The sequence below is a fragment of the Oncorhynchus mykiss genome, chromosome 11, assembly GCF_013265735.2.
Source record: "Oncorhynchus mykiss isolate Arlee chromosome 11, USDA_OmykA_1.1, whole genome shotgun sequence".
Lineage (NCBI taxonomy): Eukaryota > Metazoa > Chordata > Actinopteri > Salmoniformes > Salmonidae > Oncorhynchus > Oncorhynchus mykiss.
In genome coordinates, this window is record NC_048575.1 from 74,276,586 (window position 1) to 74,286,585 (window position 10,000).

The 10,000-nt window shown below is 47.4% G+C and overlaps 2 long non-coding RNA genes across 3 annotated transcripts in view; both read right to left on the reverse strand.

Moving 5' to 3' along the window:
* The window catches only part of LOC110536378, a 21,590-nt gene extending 12,423 nt beyond the window's left edge, over positions 1–9,167 (reverse strand). The window contains exon 1 of the long non-coding RNA XR_005034740.1: positions 8,609–9,167. This is a non-coding gene — a long non-coding RNA (uncharacterized LOC110536378). The remainder of the gene's footprint in view (positions 1–8,608) is intronic.
* A 128-nt stretch (positions 9,168–9,295) lies between these two features.
* The window catches only part of LOC118937383, a 15,087-nt gene continuing 14,382 nt past the window's right edge, over positions 9,296–10,000 (reverse strand). For both annotated transcript variants that reach the window (XR_005034743.1, XR_005034742.1), the window contains one exon: positions 9,296–10,000. This exon is cut by the window's right edge and continues 3 nt beyond it. This is a non-coding gene — a long non-coding RNA (uncharacterized LOC118937383).

Sequence of the window (10,000 nt, forward strand, 5' to 3'; positions counted from 1 at the left end):
GTTTTCTCTCCAGCCCAACACTTACTCCAGGAGCACTGCTCGTGTCGCCTACGTCATATCTCTCCTTACTGGACGGGCTCGTGAGTGGGGCACGGCAATCTGGGAGGCAAGGGCTGAGTGTACTAACCAGTATCAGGACTTTAAGGAGGAGATGATACGGGTTTTTGATCGATCTGTTTTTGGGGAGGAGGCTTCCAGGGCCCTGTCTTCCCTATGTCAAGGTAATCGATCCATAACAGACTACTCTATTGAGTTTCGCACTCTTGCTGCCTCCAGTGGCTGGAACGAGCCGGCTTTGCTCGCTCGTTTTCTGGAGGGTCTCCGCGCAGAGGTAAAGGATGAGATTCTCTCCCGGGAGGTTCCTTCCAGCGTGGATTCCTTGATTGAACTCGCTATTCGCATTGAGCGACGGGTTGATCTTCGTCACCGAGCTCGTGGAAAGGAGCTCGCGTTCTCCGTTGCCCCCCTCTCCGCATCACTACCATCTTCCTCTGCCGGCTCGGGTGCTGAGCCTATGCAGCTGGGAGGTATCCGCATCTCGACTAAGGAGAGGGAACGGAGAATCACCAACCGCCTCTGTCTCTATTGCGGTTCTGCTGGTCATTTTGTCACTTCATGTCCAGTAAAAGCCAGAGCTCATCAGTAAGCGGAGGGCTACTGGTGAGCGCTACTACTCCTGTCTCTCCTTCAAGATCCTGCACTACCTTGTCGGTCCATCTACGCTGGACCGGTTCGTCAGCTTCCTGCAGTGCCTTAATAGACTCTGGGGCGGAGGGCTGTTTTATGGACGAGACCTGGGCTCGGGAACATGACATTCCTCTCAGACAGTTAAGGGAGTCCACGGCCTTGTTCGCCCTGGATGGTAGTCCTCTCCCCAGGATTCAGCGTGAGACGCTACCTTTAACCCTCACTGTTTCTGGTAATCATAGCGAAACCATTTCTTTTTAAATTTTTCGTTCACCTTTTACACCTGTTGTTTTGGGCCATCCCTGGCTAGTTTGTCATAATCCTTCCATTAATTGGTCTAGTAATTCTATCCTCTCCTGGAACGTCTCTTGTCATGTGAAATGTTTAATGTCTGCTATCCCTCCTGTTTCCTCTGTCTCTTCTTCACAGGAGGAGCCTGGTGATTTGACAGGGGTGCCGGAGGAATATCACGATCTGCGCACGGTGTTCAGTCGGTCCAGGGCCACCTCTCTTCCTCCACACCGGTCGTATGATTGTAGTATTGATCTCCTTCCGGGAACCACTCCCCCCCGGGGTAGACTATACTCTCTGTCGGCTCCCGAACGTAAGGCTCTCGAAGATTATTTGTCTGTAGCTCTTGCCGCCGGTACCATAGTCCCCTCCTCCTCTCCCGCCGGAGCGGGGGTTTTTTTTGTTAAGAAGAAGGACGGGTCCCTGCGCCCCTGCATAGATTATCGAGGGCTGAATGACATAACAGTGAAGAATCGTTATCCGCTTCCTCTTATGTCTTCAGCCTTCGAGATCCTGCAGGGAGCCAGGTTTTTCACTAAGTTGGACCTTCGTAACGCTTACCATCTCGTGCGCATCAGGGAGGGGGACGAGTGGAAGACGGCGTTTAACACTCCGTTAGGGTACTTTGAATACCGGGTTCTTCCTTTCGGCCTCGCTAACGCTCCAGCTGTCTTTCAGGCATTAGTCAATGATGTCCTGAGAGACATGCTGAACATCTTTGTTTTCGTTTACCTTGACGATATCCTGATTTTTTCACCGTCACTCCAAATTCATGTTCAGCACGTTCGACGTGTCCTCCAGCGCCTTTTAGAGAATTGTCTTTTTGTGAAGGCTGAGAAGTGCTCTTTTCATGCCTCCTCCGTCACATTTCTCGGTTCTGTTATTTCCGCTGAAGGCATTAAGATGGATCCCGCTAAGGTCCAAGCTGTCATTGATTGGCCCGTCCCTAAGTCACGCGTAGAGCTGCAGCGCTTTCTCGGCTTCGCGAACTTCTATCGTCGTTTCATCCGTAATTTCGGTCAGGTGGCAGCTCCTCTCACAGCCCTTACTTCTGTCAAGACGTGCTTTAAGTGGTCCGTTTCCGCCCAGGGAGCTTTTGATCTCCTCAAGAATCGTTTTACATCCGCACCTATCCTTGTTACACCTGACGTCACTAGACAGTTCGTTGTCGAGGTTGACGCGTCAGAGGTGGGCGTGGGAGCCATTCTTTCTCAGCGCTCCCTCTCTGACGACAAGGTCCACCCTTGCGCGTATTTTTCTCATCGCCTGTCGCCGTCGGAACGTAACTATGATGTGGGAAACCGCGAACTGCTCGCCATCCGCTTAGCCCTAGGCGAATGGCGACAGTGGTTGGAGGGGGCGACCGTTCCTTTTGTCGTTTGGACTGACCATAGGAACCTTGAGTACATCCGTTCTGCCAAACGACTTAATGCGCGTCAGGCGCGCTGGGCGCTGTTTTTCGCTCGTTTCGAGTTCGTGATTTCTTATCGTCCGGGCTCTAAGAACACCAAGCCTGATGCTTTATCTCGTCTCTTCAGTTCTTCAGTAGCCTCCACTGACCCCGAGGGGATTCTCCCTGAGGGGCGTGTTGTCGGGTTGACTGTCTGGGGAATTGAGAGGCAGGTAAAGCAAGCACTCACTCAAACTCCGTCGCCGCACGCTTGTCCTAGGAACCTTCTTTTCGTTCCCGTTCCTACTCGTCTGGCCGTTCTTCAGTGGGCTCACTCTGCCAAGTTAGCCGGCCACCCTGGCGTTCGGGGTACGTTTGCTTCCATTCGCCAGCGTTTTTGGTGGCCCACCCGGGAGCATGACACGCGTCGCTTCGTGGCTGCTTGTTCGGTCTGCGCGCAGACTAAGTCCGGTAACTCCCCTCCTGCCGGCCGTCTCAGGCCGCTTCCCATTCCCTCTCGACCGTGGTCTCACATCGCCTTAGATTTTGTCACCGGACTGCCTTCGTCAGCGGGGAAGACTGTTATTCTTACGGTTGTCGACAGGTTCTCTAAGGCGGCTCATTTTATTCCCCTTGCTAAGCTTCCTTCTGCTAAAGAGACGGCACAAATCATCATCGAGAATGTTTTCAGAATTCATGGCCTTCCGTCAGACGTCGTTTCGGACAGAGGTCCGCAATTCACGTCTCAATTTTGGAGGGAGTTTTGCCGTTTGATTGGGGCTTCCGTCAGTCTCTCTTCCGGCTTTCACCCCCAGTCTAACGGTCAAGCAGAACGGGCCAATCAGACTATTGGTCGCATCTTACGCAGTCTTTCTTTTCGCAACCCTGCGTCTTGGTCAGAACAGCTCCCCTGGGCAGAATACGCCCACAACTCGCTTCCTTCGTCTGCGACCGGGCTATCTCCTTTTCAGAGTAGCCTCGGGTACCAGCCTCCGCTGTTCTCATCTCAGTTCGCCGAGTCCAGCGTCCCCTCCGCTCAGGCTTTTGTCCAACGTTGCGAGCGCACCTGGAAGAGGGTCAGGTCTGCACTTTGCCGTTATAGGGCGCAGACTGTGAGGGCTGCTAATAAGCGTAGAACTAAGAGTCCTAGATATTGTCGCGGTCAGAGAGTTTGGCTCTCCACTCAGAACCTTCCCCTTAAGACCGCTTCTCGCAAGTTGACCCCGCGGTTCATTGGTCCGTTCCGTATTGCTCAGGTCATTAATCCTGTCGCAGTTCGACTTCTTCTTCCGCGACATCTTCGTCGCGTCCACCCGTTCTTCCATGTCTCCTGTGTCAAGCCCGTTCTTCGCGCCCCCGCTCGTCTCCCCCCCCCCCCCCCCCCCATTCTTGTCGAGGGCGCACCCATCTACAGGGTCCGTAGGATTTTGGACATGCGTCCTCGGGGCCGTGGTCATCAGTACCTAGTAGATTGGGAGGGGTACGGTCCTGAGGAGAGGAGTTGGGTTCCCTCTCGGGACGTGCTGGACCGTGCGCTGATCGATGATTTCCTCCGTTGCCGCCAGGTTTCCTCCTCGAGTGCGCCAGGAGGCGCTCGGTGAGTGGGGGGGTACTGTCATGTATTGTCATGTTGTGTCTTGTTTCTGTCCTTTCCCTTCACCCTGTCTCCCTCTGCTGGTCGTTATTAGGTTACCTTTTCTCCCCCTCTTTCCCCCAGCTGTTCCTTGTCTCCTCCTAACTACCTCGTCACCCCTTTTCCCACCTGTTCCCTTTTTCCCTCTGATTAGTCCTCTATATCTCTCTCTGTTTTTGTTTCTGTCTTTGTCGGATTCTTGTTTGTGTTATTCATGCCTGAACCAGACTATCGTCATGTTTGCTGCTACCTTGTCCTGTCCTGTCGGAATCTGCCGGTCCATCTGAGCCTACGTTTGTTTTGTTATTAAAGAAGCTCTGTTTACGTTAATTCGCTTTTGGGTCCTCATTCACGCACCGTAACACAACTACAGAAAACGTTGAGGTTATTGCTGCCAAAGTGAGGGTCAACCAGTTATTAAATCCAAGGATTCACATACTTTTTCCAACCTGCACTGTGAATGTTTACACGGTGTGTTCAATAAAGACATGAAAACATATAATTGTTTGTGTGCTATTAGTTTAAGCAGACTGTTTGTCTACTGTTGTGACCTAGATCAGATCACATTTTATGACCAATTTATGCAGAAATCCAGGTATTTCCAAAGGGTTCACATACTTTTTCTTGCCATTGTATATGACATCTCTCTTGATTTTACAAGATTTTTAAAAAATCCTTTAGCTGTAACCTTGAGAGGAAGCACTGCAGCAAAGTTATCCCTCAAACTTTCTCCTAGGCCCAATATGTGGCGCTTTAGTGATAATATAACATCATCAGGAATGAGAACATTGTAATGATGTCAGTGGGATTGCTCTGCCAAAGAAATGTCTAACCAGCAGAGAGAGGCTCCATTTAGGTCCGGTCCCTAGTCACTTGACTAATTACTTAAGGACCAGCATCTGTGCCTATCAAAACATTCAACATTTAGAGAGAGACAGACTAAGGTGTTTAACAAAGTGGGTTTTTCAAACAGGGTTTTTGTCACAAAACTACATCTTGCAAATATTTATCTTGAAATACACTGAAATGCATGACACCGATTTACAACTACAGCCCAAATTGGATCCTCAAATTGGAGCTCAGGTGCATCCTGTTTCCATTGACCATCCTAGAGATGTGTCCACAATTGGCATTCCACCGGTGGTAAATTCAGTTGATTTGACATGATTTGGAAAAGCACATACAGTGCCTTGCGAAAGTATTCGGCCCCCTTGAACTTTGCGACCTTTTGCCACATTTCAGGCTTCAGTCTGGGATCTGGGACAGTCGCTGGGTATTGTGGGTATAGAAATAGCTGAACCACTCCTACTGGGCCTTGTTCCTAGGGCTAGGGTCAGTTTGTTATATCTGGAGTACTTCTCCTGTCCTATTCAGTGTCCTGTGTGAATTTAAGTGTGCTCTCTCTAATTCTCTTTTTCTCTCTTTCGGAGGACCTGAGCCCTAGGACCATGCCTCAGGACTACCTGACATGATGACTCCTTGCTGTCCCCAGTCCACCTGGCCGTGCTGCTTCTCCAGTTTCAACTGTTCTGCCTTATTATTATTCGACCATGCTGGTCATTTATGAACATTTGAACATCTTGGCCATGTTCTGTTATAATCTCCACCCGGCACAACCAGAAGAGGACTGGCCACCCCACATAGCCTGGTTCCTCTCTAGGTTTCTTCCTAGGTTTTGGCCTTTCTAGGGAGTTTTTCCTAGCCACTGTGCTTCTACACCTGCATTGCTTGCTGTTTGGGGTTTTAGGCTGGGTTTCTGTACAGCACTTTAAGATATCAGCTGATGTACGAAGGGCTATATAAATACATTTGATTTGATTTGACATGTCATCTTGCTAACTCTTCTGAAAGGGACACCCCTGTTCTGGAAAAGACCCAAGAGGTGTAACCATAGATGGCCATAACAATTACAAGAATAACCGACAGGTGCATATCTAATGGTGTCCAATGATCTAGAGCACATACAGAGTACTAGTTTTGCTGACACCTTCTGAAATAAATAATTGCCACATATGTACTGGAAAATTCACTATAACATACACAACATTGTTTCCCATTCTTTAATAACAGACTCATTAACACAAACACACAATGGGCTACAGCTCACTTCACAGCTGTGGGGAACTCAACGTATTGTAGTACTGTGTGTGGAGTGCTCTGTACGCAGCATTGTACCTTCACTGTTGCGTTTTGCTCGAAGAAAAAGCTTCATAAACTCAGTTTCCTGTAATTAGCAGAGGGCTAAATAAAGGTACTAGCCTCAGTTAGGAGAGGGGCCCTTAGATACACCACAATAATACGTTATATACAAATAGCAGATACTTTGGGAAATGGACTCAACATGTTTAGTGTGTGTATGTGTGCGTGTGCATGTGGATCAAGAGTAAAGAGTAAACCAAATACTACAGTAATTAGGAACAAGGCCCAGTAGGAGTGGTTCAGCTATTTCTATACCCACAATACCCAGCGACTGTCCCAGATTCCCCAGACTGGCGTGCACCTCCCTGTTGGGGTTCCAGAGACTGTTAATAGACTCAGGTGGGTATATTGCTACTGTCGTGTCTTTACTATCATTAAATTGAAGACTTAGTTTTTATCAAAGATTCTCTGTAATTATTATTACGCGATTAAACTGATTAATCATGTAACTGTAATTGACTAGGAAGTCGGGGCACCAAGGAAAATTTTCAGATTTAAAAAGTTATCATTTCCGAAAATAACTTTTCAGATATTTTCATATCTGATCCATAGTCTTCTGATTAATGAATTATTTACTTTACCTCACGTTAGTTCATTCCAAACGTTGTAAATTGTTGGTTATCTGCACGAACCCAGTCTTCACTATGAGTCATCCATACATCAATTGTCTTAAATAATTTATTTATTACTAACTAAGTAATTCACAGAAAGGCATAAACAAACAAACAAAGTCAATATGGTTACAAGAAACGTGCCCTAGTGTGCTAAACCGGCATCTTGGTGGATAAAAAGGGAAGTGGGGGTCAGCTGAGAAGTCACTACAGAGTTAATAATTATAACAATTGAAATGCTAATCCTTTGCACATGAACGCTCACTCATTCGGGAACAATTGCAATCAATATATATATTTACACTCAGTGTGTCGTCTTGATCGCTGGTGAAAAGTTGTTTCTTTTGTAGAATTGTCCGTCTCTCTCCCGCTCTCTCTCTGTCGTGGTTATAGTGGATAGTTCAGAGTGACATTCATTCATGTTGTTGTAGAATGGATGTTTCGGCGGTTGTCGTTCTTTGCGTTCAATGATACCGAATTCCTAGTTGCAGACTAGTAATTATATCAAAGACTTGTTCTTATTCTGTCGGTGTCGATAGTCTAAGAGTTTAACCACGTGGTATGGTTAAAAGATTCAGCAATGGTCTACAACCTTTGTATTACCGTGATTGAGAGAAACAGGGTCTGGTGATCATTTCTCAAAGTTGGGTTTTATTCGGAATTGCAGAAAAGGGCTGTCCCAGGATGCCTGACCCTAACTGGGAACAGGGGCGATCCTCTGATTTAGTTAAGCTCAAAAGGGAATTGGAGTTTCCTTCATTAAACAGTCCAAAATCACATCAAACAATTTTACAAACAGTATTATACTCATTCATTAATCTTATACAACAATTAGATGTAAACCTCATATCTGAGGCTATTATATAAACAACGTTATGGCAATGTGGCCACACCGTCTCTCATGAGCTTCCCCAAAATGTGACAAACGGACCAGTTCGTAGCTGGATTTTTCACCGATCTTTTATACCTTGTCCGGGAACATGACATTTGTTCGGACCTCAAGTTCTGTGAGGTGGAGGAAATTCCTTTGTTCTCTATGAAAATTCACTCTGTCTCTTATACTGTTTGGCCATGAGGCAGGGTCTTCTCAGGAATTTACAACCTCTCTCTGACCACAGCAGCTAGTTAAAGGAGGCAGGGGGAGGCGGGGAGAGGGGGATGGGCTTGCTGTACCCAAAGAGGGCAACGTCATGACACTACTCAGACTCAGATTTGTGTATTGCTACTCAGATTCAGACTCAGATTAGTGTATTGCTACTCAGACTTATTAGTGTATTGCTACTCAGACTCAGATGGGTATATTGCTACTCAGACTCAGATTAGTACATTGCTACTCAGACCAAGATTAGTGTATTGCTACTCAGACTCAGATTAGCGCATTGCTACTCAGACTCAGATTAGTGCATTGCTACTCAGACTCAGATGGGTGTTTTGCTACTCAGACTCAGAGAGATGCAGGTTTGGGGTGACGATAGGGATGCTATTCACTTCGGGTTTCCATTCAGCCCTATAATTATATCAGTAAAAACAAACATTAAAGGTTGGCCAATTTATAGCCGTCCAAATGTGTTGAGCACTCAGAAAAATAATGGTTTGGGCTTCAGTATTTGCTTAGTGCTTAGCTTTGGCATACCTACCTTAATGTAACCCTGTTCCTAACTCCAGGTACAGTAGATCAAAAACAACACCGGGGTTGTATTCATTAGAAACCCTCATTGTCTGTCATGTTTCAATGAATTCCTTAATGAATACGACCCTGTCAAAAGACTGTAATCAATTACATGTTGATTCACCTACCTTGCCTCCATTGTTCATGGCCCATCCACAGCTCTTGACCCCCAGGGCAGCGTGTGTCACTGAGGCGTCCAGACAGATGATTGGGAGGCCGTAGATGGTATGGAGCACCCGGGGCTCCAGGTCCTCAGGGGACAGCAGGTACACTGTCTCCCCAGCAGAGAGTGTCACCGTGGGGCTACTGTCTACTCCTCTCCCCTCAGCCCCTGGTACTAGGACCATAGACTCCTCCTGTGTCCAGAGCCACTGTTAGAAAAGTTAATAATTTATTCAGCCTGCTGATTAGACTTCTCACTCCATGTGACAGTGAAGTACCTCACATATGAAAAGTCCAGTTGCACTGCTAATGAACTAATATGGTATATAATGGATTGACTGTGACAGATAGAGGAATTCAAATATGAGAAATCACAACAGCAGACTGGATCAATGTAGACACCGTTTCATTGCATCAGGGGATTCTATCATAATCCTCTTTAAAATGATCAAGCTAAGAGAGAGAGACAGACAGAGAGAGAGAGAGAGAGAGAGAGAGAGAGAGAGAGAGAGAGAGAGAAAGAAAGAGAGATTGAGAGAGAGAAAGAGAGACAGAGAGAGAGACAGATAGAGAGAGAGAGAGAGAGAGAGAGAGAGAGAGACCGAGAGAGAGAAAGAAAGAGTGAGAGAGTGAGAGAAAGAGAGACAGAGAGAGAGAAAGAGTGAGAGAGTGAGAGAGAGAAAGAGAGACAATGTAATCATATGTTTCCATTGCCAATAAAGCCCTTTGAATTGAAATTGAATTGAATTGAGAGAGAGATACAGGTTTGAGCAGCGTGGCCTGGCAGAGGGTCCTCCAGTAGCCCGTCATCAGGCTGGTCCAGCCGGACGTCTAGCCCAGCAGCTAAGGTGGGGCTCTCCAGGCTCAGAGCCAGGGTGTGTGGACCCTCCCAGAGATCTGGAACCCTGCTATGTGCTGCAAATCATGTGTGAAACACAAACAAACTCTGGCTGAAACTAATCCTGGACTTGCATGAGTAGCAGGTCCAAGATCCAAGACCAGAGTACCAGATGCAGCAGCCAGAGTCACGTGGAACCTTTTGCCCAGCTAGCTTGCTAATGTGGAATGTGTGTCTTGCTAATCACACCCTGAAACTGTTATTTCCAAGTCTTGTGAAAGCAAAACGTTTTCTGTACAATTCCCAGAAAAGGCTAGCCAGTGGAATAGCCATTAACTTGACTGGAGAGTTGAGGACCCCCAATCACCATGGCCATAGGAAGCCACACCAGACGTGACTGATGTGAGGTCTGGGGCTGAGGTCTGCAGTCAAGGGGGCTGGGCCTCAGGAAGTGAGCCTCAGGAAGGGGGGTGCAGAGTCCTAGTGGAGGGTGTCCCACAGTCTCACATCCCCTGATGTG